General features: G+C 38.5%; 1 protein-coding gene across 4 annotated transcripts in view; it reads right to left on the bottom strand.

The window, feature by feature from the left end:
• Window positions 1-20,304, bottom strand: part of fhit (fragile histidine triad diadenosine triphosphatase) — a 343,560-nt gene extending 323,256 nt beyond the window's left edge. Inside the window, exons 1-2 of one of the 4 annotated variants that reach the window (XM_013138295.4) lie at window positions 19,495-20,304; window positions 1,654-1,751 (exon numbers count right to left, since the gene is read on the bottom strand). The gene's annotated coding sequence lies outside the window, so the exon portion shown is untranslated. Of the gene's footprint in view, window positions 1-1,653; window positions 1,752-5,078; window positions 5,143-11,374; window positions 11,731-19,494 lie in introns of those variants that run through there. The other 3 variants (XM_013138296.3, XM_013138294.3, XM_020055226.2) reach the window with 3 other exon arrangements.
• Window positions 20,305-27,589: the final 7,285 nt, after the last annotated feature.

Below are 27,589 nucleotides of genomic sequence, written 5' to 3'. Positions count from 1 at the left end.
AAAAACAATTCTCAGAGTTGGGGAAAATTGTCAGAGCAGAAGGAAGCAGGTGTTCTTCCAGGAAAACCTTGTACTTGATTCATGCGTCCTTCACAAAGACAAATCTGCCCAATTCCAGCCTTGATGAAGCATCCCCAGATGATCACCGATCCTGCACCAAATTACACAGTGGGTGTGAGACACTGTGGTTTGTAGGCCTCACCAGGTCTCTGTCAAACCATTAGACGACGAGGTGTTAGGCAAAGCTGAAAATCTGAGATGACCTTACTCCATTCCTCTACGGTCCAATCTTTATGGTCTTTTGAAAACTTTTGCAAAAATGCCACGATATCTGCCACGGTGTGCAAACTTATGAGCACAACTGTATATGGGTATGGCTCAAGAAAAAACAAAAAAAAAATCAGTTCTTTTAACCTCATAGTGTAACCTTTGGGAGGAAATGCAAAACAATAATCCTAATGTTATAGAGAGAAGACCTTGACAAAGACGTCTACCCCATCATGGCACTGCTGCATGTTGGACCTATATTATGGCATGCCAGAAGTAATGGAGAAGGACTGTTATCACTCAACCTTCCAGTCAAATCGTTTCATTGAGGTTCTATGGCAGGATCCCTTGCTTCACTGTTAGGTTTGCATGATGTCCAACAGTGAATGTATTCGTCCCTTCTCTATCAGACCGAGGGCTCTCTAGGCGGTTTTGTCTGGGATCCTTCTGCTCGAACCCTAATGTGGACCCTTTTATTCCTGCATTCAGAACTTAGTTACATTGACTGCAGTGCTCATTAACTGCTAGGCTGCTAACTGTAGTAACAACATCCTACTTTTCTTTCTTTGCTGAGTGATACATCATCCTCTGTTATACCCATCTACAAACTAATGTTACACCCTTCTGACTTAACTCCTTTTTATTTACAGGCTTCAATACAACTGGGTATAGTGTCCCCTACACTACTCAGACTGTTCATGAAGCTATTATGCTAGGCACAACCACACATTTCTATTGGAACAGGCAATGCAAGATTCTTTAGCAGCCACAAACAACAGGATTGTGTTTGGTCTGACATTTCTATTTATTTATATTGTTATTTACCCAGGTAAATTAATTTTGAACAAATTCTTGATTGCAGCAATGACCTGGGGGGAATGCTATTTTGACTGAAATTATAGCCTACCGACATAAATCGTTGTGAAGCATTATGGACAGCTCTTTCAAGTGGTTTAAGAGAATTTATACTTTGGGCAGTCTTTAGTAAGACTTGCTGCCAATTCAACAACGGCATAGGTTTGTATTGCATACTGGGGGGTCAGGGTCATTGGATCCCGAGATTTTCACTCTTTCCCAGAGGAATCTAATTGACATGTCTGCAATTTTGGGGGGTGGGGTCATGACCACCTGTGCCCCCAAATCTAGGCCCCTGCAGTTCAATATATTTATTTACCACACATATATGTATTGGGCACCATGATTTTAATTTAATTGGCGCAACATTACTCACTGGGTAGCAAAATATAGACCCTTAAAATAAAAAAATATATGAACAAGTGGGAATCAACAATAACACGCGTTGACATTTTACATAACAGCTGTTGTTTCTCTCTGCACTGCAGATTGTTCACTGGACTTTTTACTTGACATGGTTACTAATCGTACCTGTTTTTAAGTGGATCCGGACTCCAGAGCAGACCGTATGATATTTCACCAGATGCAGTATGTACTTTGCTCTGATCTTCTTGGTTGCTTTCCTTTACCTGCAGGGGCAGAGATGGGCATGAGGCTCCATGTAAATGGAAGATAAATGCAAGGAGAGGTGGAGAGTTAATATTCTTCTGAGGATCTGGGCAACTTCTACTGCATCGCTGTAGTGACCTTTCAACCTCACTTTAAAAATTATTCTGCAGGTCCTTGCTTTGCAGCCCCTCACACAGAGCCAGAGCCCAGATAGCATGCACCGAGCATAGTATATACACTGAGCATAGTAAGCCACCACCCAGAGATTCAATTTCAAAATGTTCACCTTTTGTTGCTTTACAGTCAGAAATGAAAACACATAAAAAATGTCTGCCTTTTTTAAACAGTAACCACACTATCCAATTGAAAAAAAATCTAAAAATATATTAAAATGAAAACAGTAAAATACACTATTTGGATAAGTGCACACCCCTGTGTTAATAGTCGGTGGAACCACCTTTTGCTTAAATTACAGTCATCAGTGTCCATTCTTCCTTGCAGAAGTATTCAAGCTCAGTCAAAAGACATGGTGACCGCTTAAGGACTGCATTCTTCAAGTTATTCCACAGATTCATTGGGATTTAAATCAGGGTTGAATAGGCCACGCAAGGACACCGTCATGTCTTTCAGTCACTGTATGGTTGCTTTGGTGGTGTGCTTTGGGTCATTGTCACATTTTCAATATCCTGGAAAGTTGCATTGTCTATCTTCCCTTCTATCCTGACTACTGCTCCAGTCCCTGCTGAGGAAAAACACCCCGACAACAGGATGCTGCCACCAATGTGCTTTACTGTAGACATGGTGTTCTTTGAGTATAAAGATGTATTGGGTTTCCGCTAGGCATATCATTTTGCATTCGGGCTAAGAAGTTCAATTTTGGTCTCATCTGACCACAGCACCTACTGCAGGATCTACAATGTGCTTTTTGGCAAAGTGCAAACAAGATTTGATGTTTAGTTACAGAATTGCAACTGTAACCAAACATCAAAGAACTGCAACTGTGTGAAATGTGTTCCAACTTAATTGTGCAAGCTTAATTGTATAGCTTGCAAGCATTAACTATATGTACAAACCTGTAAACATAAGACTGCAAGCACATACCTAAATGTACAAGCTTGCGAAACTTAATTACAGATATGAATATCACCCTAGAACATGGCCCTAGATATTCAACCACAAAATTTAAGACAAGTGCACAGAAATGTGTTATGTTAAATATTCCATATTTGTTGTATTTGTTGATCCTAATATATTAGGCGAACCAGAAAAACACACACACACACACAAACTATTCAAATAAATGACCTTAGTTCAACATTCTAGTGCATAAGACTTTTGCACAGGACTGCATGTGATATATTAATCTCTCTCTACCTGTTTTCAATTTAGAAATCTGTGACTATGAAACATTTCCCAACAGCAAGGGTTCTGTTTATTGAAGCATTTGGCAATAATTAATAGGCAGAACTGCTTTTATTTATGAATTACAAGTTCACCTTTAGAATATTTAATAGTTTTCTTGCTTGTATGTGTGCAGCAACTGTCAAATTCTGAGTTTCTCTCTATAGTGGAAGATTCGGAGTGTGATGCTACTTGTTGAAAACAAAGCTATCTCGGAAGGTGGTGCTTCAAAAGCAGTTTTAGACCCAGACTTACTCAAGCTTAAACAACAAAAGAATATAGTGCCTGAGTCGTCTACAATATCTTTGACAACATAGTAATGTGAAAAAGCCCTTACACCACTGCGCAAGTTGGAGCCTCTAACTTTATATCAACTAGGAACACTTAGAAGCATGGCCTCTTAAAGAGGACTAAATCCTTTTTTCTAATCCAAAGTAATGTCATTTTCAAAATCTATAAACTGGGGATAGATACATTGAAAATATAACAATTATATTAATTGAAATAAATACAATTATTCGTATGCATTTTTAAAAGTATTTTAGTGTGTGAGAGTTTTCATTTTGAAATCTTTAGCTTTTATATTGCGTAGGTATTTTATATTTTTTATCAGAATTTGTGTGTTGGATGGGAATAAGTAATGACACACAGCACACAGAACAACATAGTAAATGGCAGACAGGCTAGGGAAATACAGTGTTAAAGAAACAAACACTGGTCCATGGCTGTTAAATTATACATTAAGCAAAGAGAATCAAATCAATTAGGAATTTCTGTAGCATGGATAAATTGTTCATAATTGATGCCAGTCCTCTTGCATTATGCATCCATGTCTACAAATCTCCACATGAAACCAGGGAAAGCTGAGAACAGGTATTACAGATAGGCTATTCATCTCCTTCACTACATATGTGTGACTGTGTACATAGAGGGATGTATGAAAGGGCATGAAAAGGAAGCAACAGAAAGGATTGACGATACAGAAAACTGCATCAAACATAGCATCTGCCCTATAAAAAGAAAAAAGAAGAGTTAAAGTACAACTGTAAGGCAACCGTACACAATGATATTTTTCTAAGACAAATCTTAGAATTATAGTCACAAATTGACTTAAATACTTTTGATGAAATCATAAATGAGCCTGAACCATGGTATTCCAGCCCAGTGCAGCTGGAGCGGAGCGTCTAGAGGAGCTTTATTTGGTTAGAGCCCAGAGCTATTAAAAAAAATGCTTGAGTGCTGTTCAACACAGGCACCACTCAACCATGAGCTCTGATCATGCTTTGCCCAGCATCTATTGTTTCCTTCATTACTCCTTTAAACACAGAGCATAGCCTACGACATGCTGTTAAAATGTTGACATTAAAAGCCAGTTGTGGCCCACATAATGACATGGATGGGGATGTTTAATTCAATTATGTTGAAAAAATATCCATACAGAGGATTCTTTTATAGGGAGTAGGAAAATGGTGTGCTGCCTGAAGAGGTTTGCAGGGAACAATGACAGGGAGTTCTGATGTCACATACTGAGCTTTATGTGGCCACATGCACAGAGACAACAACAGGCACAGAACAATACGACCAGCAGCAACACCCACACCGTGCAACTACCAACCTATGGTACACCACTGCTAACATCAGTAGCCACAGCAGTCATCTGTACATAAAAGGTTGTGACAGTGGGCCGGAGAAGCAGTGACCCTATGCACTCCTTGTTGGATAGGGACATTTTATGAAACAGATCTACCAAGCCAAATAAAAAGCAAAATACAAAAGCATTCTAAGACTGGTGGCCCCAATCAAGACAATACATAACACTGACAAATCCAAATGCAGTATTACTTCCCCGTGCAAACATTTTATCAAGATCAAGCAACCACGGTCACATGCTATTTTAAAAGTGAGGCAACAACAAGCGAGCAGCAAATAAAAACAGTGGCACTTACCAGATAATGATCATTTGAAAGGTAACTTGTAATGTGTTAATGTTTACAAAACACCAATATATTCTCCTTAATAACACCTGCTACAGCTGTTGCCGCTTTCAAAGTGAGCTCAAAAAGCATGGGCAAACTAGACAGCTGCTAGCTATTCGATCTCAGTGCCTTCTAGAATACATGTCACTTCCCCCAAAACTGTCCAATGAATTGCAAGTAAAATTGAGATTGGTTGACTCAATGGCTGTTATAAAACTCTCTAACACAGTTCAAAGCCAAATGCCTTCTGTTCATATTCTACCTAGGCCTCGCTAATAACAAGTTACGGTGTTTTTTTCTTCCCAGAGAACACCAAAGAACAATCTTGATCGGAAATAATTTTTCTTTTTGGTAGTAACCCTACTCTAAAAATAGCTAGTTATTCATCTCTATATGGAGTGTTTTTTTTCTGTCCCTGGACCAATTCTCAATCTGTTCGACATTATAAAACTCGAAAACTAAAAATCTATTATTGCAAGTGGTTTGTTGAGTTCACTAAGGCCTGCTTCAGGAAACAAAGGAGGGCAGCTCAACTACCATTTTTGACAACTGCCCTAACACTTTCTTTGAGGCTTTGAATTAGTCCGTTTGGCCATTTGTCTTGGTAAGTCTTTCTAATGACATTGGTTTAATGTTCTGAAATATTGTTTGTGTAAGAGAAATGCATAAATTATTAATTGCCCTAACGAGAACACAATTACCTTACCACAAGCCACTACCTGTAAAGCTGTCCCTCAAAACTCAGCAATCAAAAAGGAGACTTTTGAGAGAAGCAATATTGCACCAGTCACCCATATCAATAGTCTGCTAAAAACTGAAGCTTGGTAGGAAATGAACCTTTTAGCAGGATAATCATCCCACGCACAAAGCAACTTTGAAGTGACTCAAGAACAAAAAGGTGAATGTCCTACAGTGGCCCAGACAAAGTCCTGATGTCAATCCCATTGAAAATCTTTAACTATATTGTGGTTTAGGATTTTCAGGGAAACTGACAAGAAATAAGGAATAAAAAAACAAAACAAAAAAAATCTTATTTCCATTAAAATAAAATATATTACAGAACAATCAGAATTATTGAAAAAAAATGCTGTGCGAATTGTAATTCCCACACACATGCACTTGTTTCTTCTTACAAGTTTCTTGCTAACAAAACTAGCTTGTTCAAAACATCAGGCCTCAAAGCTGCCTAGTGTCAAGTGACAATGTCACCTGTGCTACTCTGAGGATTACATTGTACTGAATGCATGTCTTTCACGAAATCAAGAAATACCACATTAGTTATTAATAACCTATTAAGCCTTGAAATTGATCAATCAAATGAATTGTTATACATACTTTTTACATCAACAGTTGTCACAGTGCTTTAACAGATACAGAACCCAACCTGAAAACCATGTTTTTTCTCAAAACGTGTACTTGTGTCCTGCGTTCTCTTGAACTCACAAAAGAGAATATTCTGTAGTAGCCAATACAAGAATACAGAGTGTGAAAAACGGCTACATTTGAAGCACACTTATTGACACAACTGCCTCATGACTAGACAGACTAGGCAGCATTTCGCATCCCTGTGAAGAGCTTTCAGAAAAACAAGAAACCAGGCAAGCCTATTTCAGCCAGCCCGCAAAAAAAGTGACAATCGTTGTTGCCCTCCTAGGCTTCGAACCCGGGTCGGCCAGGTGAGAGACTGTGTCTTTAAACACTACGACAAAGAGCTATACATTTGCTGGTTGTCGGTATAGCCTCTTAACATTATATAATTTTGACACACATTGACATCATGCCAACTTTGAATATTTCATTAGACACCATCAAGCATTGTGTTAAATATTTCTTATTAAGTTTACCACCACCAAAAACAGCATCCAGGGCTCCAAACAAAAAAATCGATTAAGGAGCCATTGGCTCCTATACGGGGAAAAAACAGGCACCAAATTCTTTTTTTTAAGAGCCACATAACAATGCACTAACTTTTATTCACCTTGTTGTGTGCATCTATCTCCTCTTCCGACTTATGAACTATATAGTCAAATTTTAAAAAACTATGCAGAATCTGAGCCAGTGTCACTGCCACTGACCATGATTATGTCAATATCACTTGGCCACTGAGTGTAGTTTGGCCGTCTCCTCTTCTTTTTTGCAGAAAGCCAGCGTTTGACACATGATTCAGGATCAAACTGTTCAAGGGATGGGCCTTCAGTGCTGATCCTGATCAAATCTTCCAAGGTTGACACATGGAGTGAATTGCGTACTTTAGATTTGATCCTGTTTTGAGCTGAAAAACCACATTCACACTGAGCAGCCGAAATTGGTAGGACAAGCATTATCTCAACTAGATGCAAAACATTCTGGAAATCTGTGCAGTAGGGCTCTTTTGTTAGTAGGACTTCCCACAAGCTGCAATAGGATTTATGTTGTGTATTAATTGTATCTTCATTCATTTTTCATTTATTTATCTTTTATTGGAAAAGCATATTGAAATTTACAGTTGTTTGACATCTTGCATACATTATGTTGCTTTACCGTTTTAAACTTTTTAATACAAGAACAACAGAACTCAAGTAAGTGCGGCGGGGGAGCCAAATTACTTCCATATTATTTAAATTATTCCATTAAACTTGAAAATCTGTGCACAGTTGGTAAGAGGCAGCAGTGCCTACCCAAAATCTGATCTAATCGGCTTAACATATTCTGTCCAGTTGGACCATATCGTATAGAAAGTGTCCCTCTGCAATTTGAGTGAAAACGACAGTTTTTCCATTGTGTAGATCTCGTGCACAATGTTTATCCAGTCCCCAATTGTTGGTGGTAATTGTATCTTCATTTTAATACATTTTTCATTAACCACTATCCTGGATTTAATACATAAAAAATGTATATAGCAGACGAATAAATAATCACAACATAAGGCTACGGCGCATGAACTGGAGATTATATCATCATGAACCGAACCATAGCCTACTCGCCTCACAGGCCTGAAAAATTTGAAAAATATCTATTATCTACAGAAAGCTGTTTCTAAACAGAACTATCCAAAAAACTATATATATATATATAGCCTAATCCGTAGGAAATGTGCATTTCTCCCTTGCGCGTTCACTTGCCTACTGCAAAGACAGCAAGTCATTTGGCTATCGTCAACCTAATCTTTGCAGCCGACAGAAAACACTTGTTTATTAATAAACAATTAAAATGTCTCATTGCAAACCATAAACAATAGCATATAAGAGGCGCAAACAGAGCGGAAATTGCAGGCGCGGCTCGAAATGGCTGTTATTTCAAATAGAGCATATTTTAAACTAATCGGTTAACCGGTTTCAACCGGCCAATGAGGTTTGGCGGTCAGTCAAGAACATTTTTAGTTTTCACCATAGTGGAAGGGGGCCAGACTATGTACAAATGAATGACGTTAACAAAACAAATGAAGCGATAGGCTACTGGTTATAAAACATGCACGTATGATGCAAATTTTACAATCAAAGGGAGTAAATTTGTATTGTCGCCAATGGCGACCTTGGCAAAAATTTCACTCACAAATAAATATATTTGGTCGCAAATGCGACCATTTTAGTCGCAGTTTGGAGCCCTGGCATCTATGACCTGCATGGCTTTTGCCACTGGCCATTTTAACAGCTTATTAGCCATTCGTGAATGACATTGACACAGTAAGTATCAATATAGGTGACAATAGCTGACTTCTTCATCAAGAGAAAAGACGAGAGTATTGTGTAGCCAGTGAAGTTTTGTCTATCCTGAACAAATCCTAATGCATAATTCAAAAATCCACCATAAATAGTCACATGATAACGGTAAACTGTTTTATTTTAGGCTTCCTATAACGTAGATACTGAAAGTTGTAGCCAGCGAAGTTTTTGTCTGTCCTGAACAAATCCTCTTTTACCACTGGCCGTTTTAACAGCTTATAAGCCATTTGTGAATGACACTGATAAAGTAAATATCAATATAGGTGACAATAGCTGACTTTTTCATCAAGAAAAAAGATGAGAGTATTGTGTAGCCAGTGAAGTTTTTGTCTATCCTGAACAAATCCTAATGCATAATTTGTTTTGACTGGGATGGGAGTCAAACACGAGACCTGTTGTTCTGTAGTCCATCTCTAACCACTACACTATTTAACAAGGGGTAGTCAGTCAGTCAGTCAGACACTCACCCACTCAGACACTGAGTGCTTGGCCAAAAACAAAAACGTGCACACCTTTTGGGTCCCGAGGACCAGGATTAAGAAACACTGGACTAAACAAATCTGGCTAATGACTAAATACAGGAAATTATCACAGCTGGCGAAAGCATACCTGTGCATCCCGGTAAAATCAGTAGGCTCCCGGCTAAAAGGCTTTTCTCAGCTGCGGGCCTGATAGTCAACAGACTACATAAGCCTACTCGTCTGTTCTCGGAGCACGTGGACATGCACATTTTTCTTAATAACATAGACATTGCCTAATGATTCTTTACATTTTTGTTATGCTACATTATTTTGTTTGGTTTTTGTTCATTCATTTTATATAATTCATTCCTATTAAGCTTCCTTCCTAGGATATTTTATTATTCACTGGAAATTGAATGCATCTGTAGGTTTCTTTAATGCAGACTGTAATATAACTAAAGACTGTTAGTCTATATATTAAGTGTAGTTTCATTTGGAAAGTATAGTTTGAAGGGACTGAATATAAAAAATAGCTAGCTAGATGGTCTAATACATTTAGTATTTTGTTGTTATGGCCCTAAAAAATTTACACAATTGGTCTAATTTCTACGCTAATTCAACGTTTTTAGTTCATTTGTAATTGTAATTAATGGAAAGCAATAATCTTAAATCCCTTGTTATAAAATACTAATGATTTGACAGTATATCTAGCTTTATTGTTTATACTGAAATGATATTGAGGTTGTTAAGTACATTTTTAAATAAGACATTGAATTTATTGCATAACATTAACATTTATAATCAAATATTTTTTGGCACGAATAGGTGGGGTCAACTTTGACTATTCAACAACAAAAGTTGAGGAACCATAAATACTATCGAAAATATTTGTCATGCACATCCCAATAGAGTGGCCATCTCAAGCAAAGCGGCACGTTTGCAGGCGAATTCGCACGGGAAATGTGGACGTGCGGCCTTATGTGTGCATGAGGGGTAGTCTGGTGACGTCGCCAAACAGGGCGGCCATGTTTGCCGTCCATACACCCACAGACCCCACAAAAGCCAGCACATCGTCATTAAAAATAGCACAATTGGTAGGGAAACCACCCCATCTGGCAATGCTGTCCCTGGAACAGAAAATATTGGGTTTAGTAGGGGATGGATTCATAAAAAATAAAGCCACATCGGTCTGGAAACCATGTGATGTGGAACTTAGCAATACACTTTTATTCAATCTATAGCCTATTCTTTTTTTCAAACCCATAGCACAGCAGAGTGCCACCATAGACACTGAGTTATATTTAACAATTTGTCTAAGGTGCCACGTTGTTGTTTATCGTGTTTATCGGTGTTTACCAGTCTTTCAATTATGTTGCGTAATGTTGCCCTCTACTGGACACAATAGGCACAACCTCAATGCGTTGTGAATTAGATTTTTTTTGCACATTTTAATGTGGATTTTTGAAGATTATTCTGAATATTTTGCACATTTTAATGTGAATTTTTGAATATTATTCTGAATATTTTGTATGGACGAATATTCTTATATGGTTTTAAGAACATTCTGACAGCCCTAACAGCATGTCATCTACTTGTGCATTGCTTGAACGGACTGGTTCTACAAACGACCACGAAACAAATAAATCTTATACATTAGGGTATTAAGTAGTGTTTTTTGGCAAGAACATTTTTTATTCAGTAGCCACTGTCTTTCGGACAGGCATGTCCCAGAGCTTGAGGAAAGAATGTCGCTTCTACCACAGAGGCAGGTAAACGAAACTGAAATGTACCCGCATCATACGTCCCATTGAATCCCTTTGACATTAATAACATGTGATAGTGTATGTGTTTCCTAACTTTTCTGAAATACTTATTTCTAACGTCATTTTGCTTACTGGGTAACCGGACGACTAGCGTGAACAAGGTAAGGCTTATAACACATACAAACACAAGTTAAATATAGAACGTCCAGAAGTAAACCTTCTTGTTAATTATAACAATAATGCTAGTGATTTTCAAATCAGTACATTTAGAAAAACACAATACAAGTATAAAAACGTAGCAGTTTAATTTCGTCCTCGCTGTATAAAATAGGAGCACTCACCTTCCGTGTGTGCAATAGTCCAGATCATGAATGGGAAATGTAGTTCTTTTCGATCAAAATGCTTCTGGAAGTGGCTCTCGAGCATATATTTGTGACTTCAAGTTCCACAACGAGTTTTGTTGTAGATACGTTGGGCGCGTTCGTGTGGTTGGTTCATTAAACTGTGTGATGTATGTGCCGATGTACAATTTGATTCAGCAGACTTCCTGTTCAGTCGAGAGGCATGCCGTGTATCTCAAACGATCTCAAACCAGCCCTATCTGCTACGCACTTGCTCGGAGCGACTCGGATGTTGCTGATGGAACTTGGGTGTCTAGGGATTTAATAAACCCATATAAACTTTTAGTCACTGTTGTGACTTGAATAATGCAATCCATGGCCCACGCTTAATTGCTAAAACATGATATTCAAATGTACAAATCCCTCCTATTGTTTAAGAAGAAATAAACCACATTCACACTTGACCATTTAATTTAGGAGTGTTTTGTGTATGTGTCAAGCCTCGACACCAGATATGAATAAATGCACGTGTCATGTAATTAGTTTAGCCTATCCATTATAATGTGTGAAATGGCAAGCTCAACAATAATATGGTGACATATACAGCTCTGGAAAAAATATAGAGAACCCTCTTAATGTTTCTTAAATCAGCATCTCTACATGTATGGCAGTCATTCCATTCCAGTGTCTATTAAATTCCAACACAGGCACACCTCATTTTACTTAATGAGGTACTGATTAGGTGATTACCTGAACCAAATCTAATTTAATAAGGAAAAGTATAAAACCACTGCTATGGTCATCACTATCATCTTGCAATATTGCCAGCTGGATTTCAAAAACAGTGCAATTAGTACCTCAAAGGTAATTTAAATTAAAAATAAATAAATAATAATCAGCATGACAGCAAGAGTTGAAAAGAAAAGCTTTGAGTGAGAAAAAGAAGGATTAAATTCTGGCCTTACTGGCAGAGGGATACAGTGTGCGTCAGCTTGCGTCAACAAAGCTACAGACCAGCTGAGGGCAAAAACGACTGTCCACTGACCGAGATGACGTCAAATCATTCGAATGTCACTCAACAACCGTAGGACGACATCAAGTGACCTACAAAAAGAATGACAAACAGCAGCTGGGGTGAAGTGCACGGCGAGGACGGTTCGAAACAGGCTGTTAGGTGCAGGGCTGTAATTGTGCAAATCTAGAAAAAAGCCCTTCATCAATGGGAAGCAAAGAAGAGCCAGGCTGAAGTTTGCCAAAGACCATAAGGATCTGACCGTAGAGGAATTGAGTGAGGTCATCTTCTCTGACTAGTCAAATTTTCAGCTTTGCCTAACACCTGGTCGTCTAATGGTTAGACAGAGACCTGGAGAGGCCTACAAGCCACAGTGTCTCGCACCCACTGTGAAATTTGGTTGAGGATCAGTGATCATCTGGGGCTGCTTCAGCAAGGCTGGAATAAGACAGATTTCTTTGTGAAGGACACATTAATCAAGCCAAGTACAAGGTTATCCTGGAAGAACACCTGCTTCCTTCTGCTCTGACAATGTTCCCCAACTCTGAGAATTGGTTTTTCCAGCAGGACAATGCTCCATGCCACACAGCCAGGTCAATCAAGGTGTGGATGGAGGACCACCAGATCAAGACCCTGTCATGGCAGCTAAATCTCCAGACCTGAACCCCATTGACAACCTCTGGAATTTGATCAAGAGGAAGATGGATGGTCGCAAGCCATCAAACAAAGCCAAGCAACTTGAATTTTTGTGCCAAGCATGACATAGTCACCCAACTGCAATATGACAGACAGGTGGAGAGCTGTGATTAAAAATCAGGGTTATTCCACCAAATATTGATTTCTGAACTCTTCCTATGTTAAAACATTAGTATTTTGTTGTTAAAAACTGAATATGAATTTGTTTTCTTTGCATTATTTGAGGTCTGAAAACAATGCATATTTTTGTTATTTTGACAAGCTGTTATTTCCTACAAATAAATACGCTAAATGACAATCTTTTTATTTGGAACTTTGGAATAATGGTGTCAGTAGTTTATAAAATAAAACAAAACTGTTCATTGTACTCAAACACATAACTATAAATAGTAAAACCAGAGAAACTGATAATTTTCCAGTGGTCTCTTAATTTAGCCAGATCTATCTAATATATTATGTACACTGATCAGCCATAACATTATGACCATTGACAGGTGAAGTGAATAACACTGATACACCGATCAGCCATAACATTATGACCACTGACAGGTGAAGTAAATAACACGGATAATCTCGTTATCATGGCACCTGTCAATGGGTGGGATATATTAGGCAGCAAGTGAACATTCTGTCCTCAAAGATGATGTGTTAGAAGAAGGAAAAATGGGCAAATGTAAGGATCTGATCGACATTGACAAGGGACAAATTGTGATGGCTAGACGGCTGGGTCAGAGCATCACCAAAACTGCAGCCCTTGTGGGATCTTCCAGGGCTGCAGTGGTCAGTACCTATCAAAAGTGGTCCAATGAAGGAAAAGCAGTGAACAGGCGACAGGATCATGGGTGGCCAAGGCTCATTGATGCACATTGGGAGAGAAGCAGATCCATGGAGGCCCCATCTCGCAACTTACAGGAATTAAAGGATCTGCTACTAACGTCTTGGGGCCAGATAGCACAGCACACCTTCAGAGATCTAGTGGAGTCCATGCCTTGATGGGTCAGGGATGTTTTGGCGGCAAAAATGGGGCCAACACAATATTAGGCAGGTGGTCATAAAGTTATGGCTGTTCGGCATACACTCACCTAAAGGATTATTAGGAACACCATACTAATACTGTGTTTGACCCCCTTTCGCCTTCAGAACTGCCTTAATTCTACATGGCATTGATTCAACATGGTGCTGAAAGCATTCTTTAGAAATGTTGGCCCATATTTATAGGATAGCATCTTGCAGCTCAGGTAGGCCGTGGCATTTAAACGATGCCCAATTGGCACTAAGGGGCCTAAAGTGTGCCAAGAAAACATCCCCCACACCATTACACCACCATCACCAGCCTGCACAGTGGTAACAAGGCATGATGGATCCATGTTCTCATTCTGTTTACGCCAAATTCTGACTCTACCATCTGAATGTCTCAACAGAAATCGAGACTCATCAGACCAGGCAACATTCTTCCAGTCTTCAACTGCCCAATTTTGGTGAGCTTGTGCAAATTGTGGAGTGGAGATGAGTGGTACATGGTGGGGTCTTCTGCTGTTGTAGCCCATCCGCCTCAAGGTTGTGCGTGTTGTGGCTTCACAAATGCTTTGCTGCATACCTTGGTTGTAACGAGTGGTTATTTCAGTCAAAGTTGCTCTTCTATCAGCTTGAATCAGTCGGCCCATTCTCCTCTGACCTCTAGCATCAACAAGGCATTTTCGCCCACAGGACTGCCGCATACTGGATGTTTTTCCCTTTTCACACCATTCTTTGTAAACCCTAGAAATGGTTGTGTGTGAAAATCCCAGTAACTGAGCAGATTGTGAAATACTCAGACCGGCCCGTCTGGCACCAACAACCATGCAACACCCCTAAATGCATTGAAGCAACTGCCATGTGATTGGTCGATTAGATAATTGCATTAATGAGAAATTGAACAGGTGTTCCTAATAATCCTTTAGGTGAGTGTATATATACACACATACACTCTCTTTTATTTGCACTTACACAAGTTTTGTTATTTTGGCTGTTCATCAAAATATATATTCAAGTTACAGTTAAATAATAAATATGCGCTTACAGTTGCAGTCTCAGCTTTAATCTGAGGGTATTCACATCCAAATTGGAGGAAGGGTTTAGGAATTACAGTTATTTAATATAAAACTCCCTCCTCTTCAAGGGACCAAACGGAATTGGACAATTGACTCAAAAGGTGTTTTATGGACAGATGTGGTCTTTTGCTTTTGCTGAGAACCCACAACATGCGGTCAAAGGAGCTCTCAATACAAGTGAAACAGGCCATCCTTAGGCTACAAAAAAATACATCCAGGCAGAGAGAAAACAGGAACATTAGGAGCAGCCAAATCAACAGATTAGTACATTCTGCAAATACAGGGTTCATCACAAGGTGCAAACCATTCATACGTCTCAAGAATAGAAAGGCCACATTAGACTTTGCCAAAACACATCTAAAAATGCCGGCCCAGTTCTGGAACTGCATTTTTGGACAGATGAAACAAAGATTCAAATGGCACTGGGTCACTAGTGTTTATTGATGATGTGACAAAAGACAGAAGCAGCAGGATGAATTCTGACGTGTATAGGGATATATTGTCTGATCAGATTCAGCCAAATTCAGCAAAGTTGATAGGATGGCTCTTCACTTTACAGATTGACAATGACCCAAATCATACTGCGAAATCAATCCAGGAGTTTTTAAAGGCAAAGAAGTGAATATTCTGCAATGGCTGAGTCAATCACCTGATCTCAGCCCGATCAAGCATGCATTTCACTTGCTAAAGACAAAACTTAAGGCAGAGAGACCCACAAACAAATAACTGAAGACAGCTGCAGTAAAGACCTGGAAAAGCATCACAAAGGAGGAAACTAGGGATGCACCGATACCAGTATCGGGCCTGGGCTAATGTACTTGTACTCGTACTCATATAGAAATATGCCAATATCAATCGCCAATACCACGTCATGGAAACAAAGTGAAACTCGATGGTTGTGTGGCCTCTTGACTGATAAGTATATAATATAGAATTCAGATTGGTAGAGCGGGAAGACGTTGAGCAATGACAAAAGTAGAGTGCAAGATCTGCTCTGCTAAAGTGTCAAGAGTACAGGCCCAGCTCCACGAGGGGGCAAGCCACCTCAGTTGTATTTTCTTGACATGAACAGTCACCTTGCCAGGTAAAGAACACTACATAAATTGCATTTATACAAATTCAAACAGCTGCAAACACTGGTGTTAGCTAACAGTGTGACCTGTAATTTAATGCAGCAAAAATTAAGTTGATGGTTATGAATGTGTCCTATTGGTATTGAGTGGTAGAAGTAAAGAAATGTCTAACATATATCTGTTTGATGTAGTTACTGATAGTCAGCCACCAACAACACAGTCCCTCAGATTCCCACACACCCACTGTAGTTATATTACCTGTATGATGTGCTACTGCTGAGGACTGGACCGAAACATTGTGAGCCAATGTGCGGCGGTCGCAATCTTTTGAAACTTAAAAACACGCTATAAGGATCTATAATCAGCATGCTATAATCAAGTGCTTTCTTTGCGTGTTATAAATATTATTGAAATGACATATGTTTAAAGTGATATATTGGGGAGGGCCAAATTATAGTTTTCTCAGTATGGAAAATCTGTCCAAGGAGCAAATGTAAATAATCATCCGGAGTTATACTCATCTAATCACCTTTCTTTCTTTTTGCTTTATAAACATAGCAGCACCCAAAAACTGGTAAAGTAACTTCTATGAAGTTTTTACAAAATGCTTTTGACTGGTTGTCAGCTCTCCCGGGATATGGTAAGATGTTCTAGTCACTAATGGCCTTTCTTTTTGTGTCAGACATATTATATTTATTTTAGAAATATATGACCGCTTGTGTTGGCTGCCTGTTGGTACATTAGTAAACCTTCTTGTCCCGATTAGAACGCTTGTTACCTCGTTAATATCATAGTGTAGATCTTCAGACAATTACAATGGGGAAATAAAGTTATAAACACTGTTTGAGCTAAATGTGAGTAAATAAAAGCGCGGTCTAAGGGACCGCTCTAGCCTGATCACACTGGTGTAATTGCGTCAAAGGGATAAATACCCTACAATAAAGTAGCAAAAAAATACCCCCTCTCTATTTTTTACTGCCCTCTCAATCACTTCTACTAGCGACGGGCCTACAAGAGGAAAGGAAATACAAAATACAAATTTAACATAAGCAATTTGATCAAACATTACACACAACACAGCGCAGAGTTCAATGAATATACTAATGCTAGCAGCGCAGAACCACAAAAACAGCTAACTTTGCAGAACCACAACAGCTGACTTCAACAATGGAGAAGCGAAATAAAATGTCCCGAGACAGCCCGCTGGCAGAAATAAAATGACGAGCAGAGCTCCGTATACTATCGCATGAGCATCAGAGCAGAGAAGCTACGTCCTGCACGTTCATAGGCAAACTAGCTAGTGAGGTCAGGGGAATAGTAACTGGCTGTGTCTTTGTATGCGCCCGTTTTTGTTGAACTGTCAATGTCTGTCACATTCATAAATGTATAGCCATGTCCTCTCATGGCTACCTTACCCATCCTCTTTCAGCACCTTGTTGAATCAATGCCACGTAGAATTAAGGCAGTTCTTAGAAATACCTCGGTTGTAACAAGTGGTTATTTCAGTCAAAGTTGCTAAATGCATTGAAGCAACTGCCATGTGATTGGCATTCATGAGAAATTGAACAGGTGTTCCTAATAATCCTTTAGGTGAGTGTATATGATATAGTTATTTTGTTAAAGTTTTAACAAACATTGTAGAATGTTCCTGAAAGCTAATGCTATCAAACTGCTGATGCTTAATTTTTGCTCAATCTATTTGTGGTATTGCAGTGATGTTTGTTCATGCAAGGTAGCAATCAAACTCTGCAACGCTACAATATAGTGAACTGCAAGTATTTTGACATTGACACATTGTTTCATCATTCTGACGTCTGCAATATGAGATCAATTCAGGGTAGATTTGTTAGTGTGAATTATTACAAAGTAGATCTTCATTGATCTTAAAGCTAGTTTATTTGCTCATTCTTTGATTTCTCAGTGTGAAGACTGTTATCCCTAATATGAGCTGTCTATCTGAGTTAAATAAACTGTGGTAGCAAAGAAATCATCACTTGGTCCTGCATACAATTTTGGTTCTCAGGAATGGAAATACTTCATTTAAGCAGGTATGATAACACACGTTGTAAACCTCTCAATCCTAAACCCAGTTTCCCCCACTACCTCTCCTCTCATAAATGAATGCATAATATCCCAGAAAAACATCTGCTATCAAGTTGAATACATATTTGTTTTCCGGACAGCTACTGTCGGACAGATAGGGGTAACCACAGCATTGGGGACTTCCAAACACATTGTTTTATCCATACATAACCAATATAAACCCATGTTTCTTAATCTTTTTCCTGTCTTAACCACCGCTACTCTCATTCAAGTGATATATTTATGGCTTTGATTAACCTGCTTTGAAATGAAGTGGTGCCCAAAATATGTGGCATGAGGTTGCCTGTTCAAGAATAATGTTTTACTGACCCATGTCAAGTTCTATAAAATGAAAGAACACTCATTGGGTTTGTTGAGAATGCAGTCCAATCATAAAGGAAGATACTAGGCTCCTGCCTTAATTGGTTCTTGTGGGTTATGAACCGTATAGTTTAAATCCTGACTGGCTGATCTATGGTATTTATGGTATTTGACACCGTATTCCATGGATATGACATCATATCATCTTATCCCATTGGTAACTGATTTATAAGAACATTAAGGCATCTCAGGGTTTTGTGATAAATTACCAATATACCACGGCTAGGTGCTGAGTCCGGTCACTCAGTGATGTGTTGCACTAAGTACAGATCTTAGCCGTGGTATATTGGCCTTTATCGTGCCTTACTCACTGTTCCCTTCAGTCCTTAACCTAAAACATAACAAAGGCCCAGGACTTTGTTGAGCTTAAGTTTGTGCCTAACCCTTTTTTTATGTAAAAAGTAATATCTGAATATTTTATTAGCTCTTACTTGTTTTTTGTTTATCCCCCTGACACAACACGCCAGCTGGTTGTCTGAAAAACAGAGGACGTCTGGCAGAAGTGGCTTAAACTCGACACTCTACCAGGCACATACAGGTAACCAAAACCATATCTGGGATTACATGGATTTCATAGTTTTCAACCACATCTTAAAATGTTTGCAATATTATGCAAAATGAGAATTATAAGTAAAACCCAAAAGTCACAACAATTAGTTATCACTTTCACAAATACATATTTTTTTTTGTTTCAGGACCATTCCAGAACAATAGGGCCTATTGGCCTGAGGTTTTTAGGAAGACAAAACACTGATTACTGTACCTCTCTCCTGCTCTCCAGCTTACCTGAGCTGTCTCTGAATTACATTAGCATGGGATCTGCGCCCTGTGGTTCTGTGCTATCCTTCCAGTTTCTCCATGTTTGGACAGGAAAGATGCTCATCCATATGCTTGTCTTTCCCAAATTCCTCATAGATTGGGTCAAGTTAGAGTCCAGTTTAGATGTAGTTTTCATTTCTGTTAGAGGAAAAGTACAATAGAGCTGTCAGTGTCCCAACCATGGAACGAAATGTGTTGGCTGACAGTACAGCCAGCTGAGTTTGTGATGTCACAATGGAGGAGAGTCCTCTGGCCAGCTACTGGTTGGCTGTGGAATTGGACAGAGCTGATATGACATCACAGAAACTAAACTGGCCATTTGTTACACCATTATTGCAATCTTGTGGTAGGGAAACTTAGATTATGCAAATGTCTGCATAATCTTATAATCTTAAAGTTTGTGACCTGTGTGTTCACATTATGTGATTGCTAACATTGTGAGCTGTCTAGATCCCTCCCTGTCTTACAATCTCCAGATGTCATGGACCGCCTCCTACTGGGGCTGCAGAAGAGCAACAGAGAACAAGTTGCTAGTTGCACTGTTGGCACTCCACCAGGGTGAAAATGTAACGTTCACATGCTCACTACATGTGACCTTATGTCTTGGTCAAAGCCTACAGTGTTTTGTGAATTAGCTGCAATCACAGAAATGTGTCGTGACTCACAGCATTTTGAATAGCATTTGTTTAGGAAGAGTAAACGCTGTTAATAATGCTCCTGTTGTCTTTTTCCAGGCCAGATGGTGTGAAAATATTTTAAATAAACCTTGTTACGTGAAAAAAAATCACAAAGGTTTTGCTAGTACATTTCATGTTCTTAACCTTTCTGTGATATATCTGTATGCCTAGTAGAACACGATTCACAGAATATACTTGAATTTTGATTTGTTTGACATTTTATTGGTTTCAACATGATTCCATATGTGTTATTTTATAGTTTTGCTGTTTCCACTATTATTCTACAATGTGTAAAATAATAAAACTAAATAAATACCTTTATGTATATGTGTATTCTACAGATATTGGATGCTTATGACAAATGTTTGAATTGTGTGTGGTGTCAACATAATTTCTTCAGCAACTGACATGTCTCTGAAAAGAGAAATTGTGGAAAGCTTAAGTCATACTGTGCTACGTAATTAAAAATGTTTTTGCCAGTGCTCAATACAAATTACACTATTACAATGTCAAAGTGAAATATAAATTCTGCAAAATGAATTACACATCCTAAACAGAAAATAATTGATTGCGTATGTATTTACCCCCTTAAGACAATTTCTGGGCATCAGGAGGTTATAGAAATTGTAGAGCTCTGTGACAGAATTGTGTCACAAATATGGGGAAGGTTACCTTAACATTTCTGGGCCCCATATCTAGTCCCTGATAAGTTGGAACTGACTTCAAGGTCCAGAGTTAAATACTGCTGTAAAGTAAAATGATCAAGAAAAGGCAAATGGATCTGAATACTTTCCAAATGTACTGTTTTTGAAACAAAAACTTTTTTTAAACTAACTATGTTTTAATTCGCTCTTAATAAACAGTTGCTGTTTTCATATATTATATATTTGGTTGTCATTTTCAGAAACACTTATTTTGGATGAAGCAAATGTTAGGTAGGATATTAATATGCCTTTCATACCTAGTGTCTCTTTCAGATAGCGGTGAAGTGTGGCAATTTTACAAAGACTCAGTGGTGTAACTATCGGGTTGCAGGGGTTGCGGTTGCACCCGGGACCCGCAGTGGGTGGGGAGGCCCGTGCTTGCCCCATCATAAAATTATTTTGTATTTATATTTTATATTGTGTGTTTCTATGCTGTTATCACATTCAGGCGATAGCTGGTAGGTTAATCGGCTTTACATGTGTAGATATCGCTCCTTAAGTTTTGTCCCAGGAGGGGGTGAGGGCTATAAGGACATCTTGCACACGGGCCCGGTGTCACTACACCACGCCAGTGCAAAGACATACACACGAACATGCCTATAGAGAATTGGGATTTGTTTGTTTCTACCGCAGTCTCTACATAAAATGCACATGCCACAAACATTGGGGTGAACATTTATGTATATAAAAGGTGACCATAAAATACATTGCTAAATTATTTTAGGAAAAAAACATCTTGTCATTCTAATGTGAAAGGGATATAAGAGTTATTGACTGTAGTAAAAGTTAGCATCAGAGACATTTTATTGGTTGAAGACGATTATGCATTTAATTTGAGACAGTGACACAAACATAAAGGTAACCATTGCGTTCATACAAGCCAATTTTTTTTATTGTTATCCAAAACAGTAAGCACCAGCTTTTTTGGCTGGTGCTTACTGAACTCCTTGTTATCTGACATTAACATGGAGTGCATCGCCTCTGTGCAGCAATGTTTGCAAATACAGAATGGGGTTTATCATGTGTGTGTATTGGATTTAAGATTGTACAATGGAGTGTATGATTCCAACTATTACACTCATCCATCAATGATGAAAGCCTAGAGTTTAATGGCAGGAACTGGGATGCCCTGATTTATTGGGATTTACCCCTAAACTCAGAACATTTTGAGAAACTGGTCAATAATAATAAATGATTCATATGAACAGCGTGAGGTAAAATGTTCAAGTGTGTCTTCCCTATTGCCTTCCCTGCTCCTCTAATTACATGAATCAACACTATGTATGCTGGGTCGAGGACTGTATTTAATTACATTTACTTACAAGTCGCCATACATTCAAAGCACAGACATTGTTTATTAAGGATTAAGGCCTGAGGGGTGTGGTATATGGCCAATGTACCAAGGCTAACAGCTGTTCTTAAGCCAGATGCATCTCGGAGTGCCAGGACATAGCACTTAGCCGTGGTATATTGGCATTATCGGACAAGAGATGCCTTATTGCTCTTACGGTATTAATCGTATAATACCACTGATAGCCGTGGTCTCATAAATTACAGTCTCGTAGATAATGGCGGTCTCATATACCATGGCTTTCAACATTTATGATTCAAACCACCCAGTTTATTAACTTAAACTATAAAAATGTGCTAATATAGTAAGGAAATTGGATCCAACTTATGAGCTACTGGTAGACCTAGTGGAGTTTATGAATTCCAAAATGTATTTGGTGTGGCAAAGCTTTTCAAAATTGAATGCCACTGAATCATAATGCAAAACATCCAAGCTTTTGTGGGTGCTTTAAGTATATCTTGACCTTTTCTCACCTGACGCTGCTATCCTGCTGCTGCTGTCATTGTAATGTTAGGTCTGTCAATCCTCTCATCCTGCTTCTGCTGCTCAGCAACTTCACTGAATAATTTTTTTTATGGGCACATATATTTCCATTTATAATTTTAAATATATTTTTATTCTGGTTGCAATAATTATTTTCAATTATAACACAAACTATATTTTGGGTATTTTTTAATTGGCTGCCACCGTCACACCCATTAAAACTGTGCCACTGCTCTTTATGGTTCTGAATCTCCACTATATCAGTTTAATTAGTGAGAATGCAAATAATGCAAGAGAAAAATATAATGTGCAGACTGTTCAACAGGTGGATTGAGCTGGCCTACTACAACCCCAACAATGCAAGGCTAATACAGAAGGGTGGTATATTGGCATTTGTGGAAAATCACCATCATAAACTACGGACAGTTCAACAAAAACATCTCAATCGTGGCATCATTGGAACTTTGAAAAAAAAAATATTATTTTGGTATAAATTTTTTTGTAAGATTAATGGAGATTCTCTGTTATTACTTATGCTTATTTGTGTATCAATGGCTTTACCATTTTGCATTACAACACGTTATACATAGCCATAGTCAGTAGACATGAAATGTAGAATGTGACCCATCCCTGAAGGACTATGTTTCAACATCAGAAGTATTATTAATTAAAACACTCAGTTAAACAGGCAGACCAAGGTGATTTTGATGAATTCACAAGGGTGTGAGAGTATAGAGTATACCAGCAGCTGCTAAGTTTATGAAGCTTTTTATACAGGTTATAAATAAATGAACAGAGATATTGTCATTATCCATCCACTGCTCCACTCAGATACATTGTTTTATCGTAGAAGTGACTTCACTATGTGCAATTGATTGAAGAGAAATATATTGATTTACTGTAATACATATGTCAGTAGAAAGATGTCCTGCAGGAATGATTTAACATCTAGGCATAACAGATACAGTACACTTTGGCTCTAGTCAATCAGATTTTATAACCCACTGGTAAGTGTCATATTTTGTTACAGTATTACAGTTGGTAGTTGATAACCTAAAGTCATCTACAGTGATTTAGTTCAACAAATGGATTAGAATGGACTAATATTGTGTCTAATGATGCTCTCATGTTTAGTAGGCCTAATTCATCCTATGTGCTTTGCATGCAATGACTACATCAGGTGTGTTACTGAATGTTTTTATTGTATCGTTTTGGGGCCATGGCATTTTTTATTACATTTTGGTTTCAAATTTAAGAAGATCCACTTGTATTGATGACCTTGTCTCATGCAGCAATTGCCAACAAGATTAGTAGAGTTGAAAACAAGAAATACTTCAGAGATTCAGCTTTTTTTCGCAATGATCACACTAAAGAAAAAATAAAAGGAAACAAGAGGAATTAGTACGTGAAGCACAGTGCCTTTCACTAACTGTGTTAGTTTAGTTTGCAGGCAACTGACTTGCCAGTCGGAGTCGGGGTGTGCAATGACTCAAGGAAATTCCTGCTGATGGTCAGGGAGGCACGTCTGTTGGAACTCCAAATGCCCTTTATTTGACACAACCAAATCTTGAACACTGGAGTTTTGGTTCTTACTGGTCAACCAGGAAATCTAGACCATAATCCTTGTGCATTCTCTATTCTTCTACCTTGACTGAGCTTACAGGTGTGCAAGCTTGGGATGGTGTTTTGTAGGAGGGATATACACCAGAGGTTTGGATTTGAGTCATATGACTTGGACTCCAGTCAAACTCCAGTCACAAATATGAGGGAGGGGGGGGCACTGCAAAAAAAAAAAGTGTCTGCCAATGGAAAATGACAAATTATATTGATACTCAAGGGATATTTTCTAATACCAAGCGAAATTATCTAACTTCAGCTTGTTAAGAAAAATTTACCTTATTGCTAGATTTTAAACCTGAAAACAAGACAAATATGATTGATGAGACATATTTTTTGCAGTGTAGTAACCCAGAAATAAGAAATAAAAGCTGTTTATGCATTACACACACACACAAAAAATACATTTTGGCCAGTGTTCAAATTGTAGGCCTACTTCAATTTCAGTAGCAGTTGTTTTGATGTACCTGGAGAGAGAGCACTACAATATTCTATTTCTGTTGTCACATTGAAATGGTATTAACATTGGAGAAGAGCACATTATTTATGATTCAAAAATTACTTAAACTTGCCTTGGGACTTGTCTGTCTTGACTTGGGGCTTCACTTGGGACTTGAGTGCTAAGACTTGACAGCGGGGTATGGCACAGGGTATGGCATGGCGCTGCAAAATGCCTGCCTTCTTCAAGATCCCTTTTACCCTGTAAAAATCTCCCACTTTACCACAACCAAAGCACCCCCAGACCATCACATTGCCTCCATCATGCTTGACAGATGCCGTCAAGTACTCCTCCAGAATCTTTTCATTTGGCCTGCATCTCACAAATATTCTTCTTTATGATCCAAACACCTCAAACTTAGATTTGTCTGTCCGTAACACTTTTAAATCTTCCTCTGTCCAGTGTCGTTGTTCTTTTGCCCATCTTAATCCCTTCTTTTTATTGGCCAGTCTGAGATATGGCTTTTTCTTTTAAATCTGCCTAGAAAACTGCCTCTTCACTTTTGATGTTGAGACTGCTGTTTTGCAGGTATTATTTAATGAAGCTGCCAGTTGAGGACCTGTTTCTCAAACTAGACACTCTAATGTATTTGTCCTCTTGCTCAGTTGTGCACCAGGGCCTCTCACTCCTCTTTCTATTCTGGTTTGAAACAGTTTGCGCTCTTCTGTGAAGGGAGTAGTCCGAGCGTTGTACGGGATCTTCAGTTTCTTGGCAATTTCTCACATGGATTAGCCTTCATTTCTTAGAGCAAGAAAAGATCTAAGAGTTTCAGAAGAAAAGTCTTTGTTTCTGTCAAAATATAGCCAATAATTTAACCCTCAATTGCTGATGCTCCAACTGCCAATACTCAACAGTTTATGTCAATATATGTAAGTTGTAGTGAAGTAGTACAGAAGCAATAGATCTACAGATAATTGTATACACAGTTGTGCTCATAAGTTTGCATACCCAGGCAGAAATTGTGGTATTTTGGCATTGAATTTGAAAATATGACTGATCATGCAAAAGAACTGTATTTTATTTAAAGATAGTGATCACATGAAGCCATTTATTATCACAGTTGTTTGGCTCCTTTTTAAATCATAATTCCAACAGAAATCACCAAAATGGCCCTGATCAAAAGTTTACATACCCTTGAACGTTTGGCCTTGTTACAGACACACAAGGTGACACAAACAGGTGAAAATGGCAATTAAATGTGAAATTTGGCGCCTCATTAAAACTATTACAAAAAACTGCACGCTGTCATTGATGCTAATGGGGGCAATACACAGTATTAAGAACTAAGGGTATGCAGACTTTTGAACAGGGGTCAGTTCATTTTTTTTCTTTGTTGCCATGTTTTGTTTTTGATTGTGCCATTCTGTTATGAACTACAGTTGAATGTGAATCCCATAAGAAATAAAAATGTGTTTTGCCTGCTCACTCATGTTTTCTTTTGAGCACAATTATATATATATATATATATATATATATATATATATATATATATATATATATATGAGGTTCAAGGTATATAAGCTTCATGTCTTTGAGACACACATTTTTCAATGGATCAATGGATCTTTATTTTTCATAAGTAAAAGCTGTGTTTACATCTCTTGAAGTTGAGGGTATTGTATGATCATTATTGTTATTGTGCCCAATGTATACACTGGAGTTCTTTCTCAACTGGCATTGACACATTTCCTTCTCTGTTTTTATATTAACACTGTCACGCCCTCCGCATCCACCTCCTCAGAGTCCAGGCAAGGCTTTCTCTCTCTCCTGTCTTTCCGTGTATGTGGGGCTTTCCCCCACTGCCCCTCAAGTCTCCGCACCTGGTATTGATTCCCTCATCAGCCTGCCTATATATACCCTGGTTTCCGTCGGTCCAGTGCTAGATCATTGTTATTCACTACTAGGTAGTAACGTTCATGGCCGCGCCAAACCATAGTTTGAGCACCCAGTTTAGTTGTTCCTTCCTACTAACCCTGTTTGTTCTCCGTTAACAAGACCCACCTTACCCAGCCTCCAAACACCTCCACTTGCCCGCCTGTCAGCCACCTGCTCTGCCTACCCGCTGTCCTGTCTACCTCGCCCTACCCAGCCCAGCCCCAAACCCTCCGGCCTGGCCTCAGTCCTTCCATCCTAGCTATCATTAAAACGACCTTTTTCGTTTCCCTGATTGTGTCTGGTGTCGTTCGCTTGGGCCCACTCGCGGCTCCCCCCGTAACAAACACTTCTACTGACACTTTCTATTTTTGATATTCATACTGCATTGTTTATAAAGAGCTTGCTAGTAAAACAAAAGGTTTTCACAGTACCATTCAGACCTGTATATACACTTTAATTGATTTGATACTGATTCACTAGAGAATTGTGAAGAACAACCTGATCAGTGCCAAAGTATTTGACAAGATAGACTAAACATGTTATGCAATAGACTGTATATTATGAAGTACTGTTAACATAGTCTTAAACCAAATGCATTTTAGTGAATTATTTGAGATAATTACTTTAACCATTTATAGTCTTGAAATCTTTATTTTTTTACTACCTACCGTACACATGGCCTCACATGGGAAATCTTTCAATGCAACATTAATTTCCCATTGCAGAATATGCCAATTAAGGTAACAATGAAGCTCTAATTCTTGCATGTAAGAACATTTTTATTTTATTTAACCTTTATTTACCCACGTAAGCCAATTGAGAACAAATTCTCATTTGCAACGACGACCTGGCCAAG

Source organism: Esox lucius, chromosome 17 (genome assembly GCF_011004845.1).
Source record: "Esox lucius isolate fEsoLuc1 chromosome 17, fEsoLuc1.pri, whole genome shotgun sequence".
NCBI lineage: Eukaryota > Metazoa > Chordata > Actinopteri > Esociformes > Esocidae > Esox > Esox lucius.
Note: the sequence above shows the minus strand (reverse complement) of the source record. Positions and strands in the feature narration are given on the sequence as shown.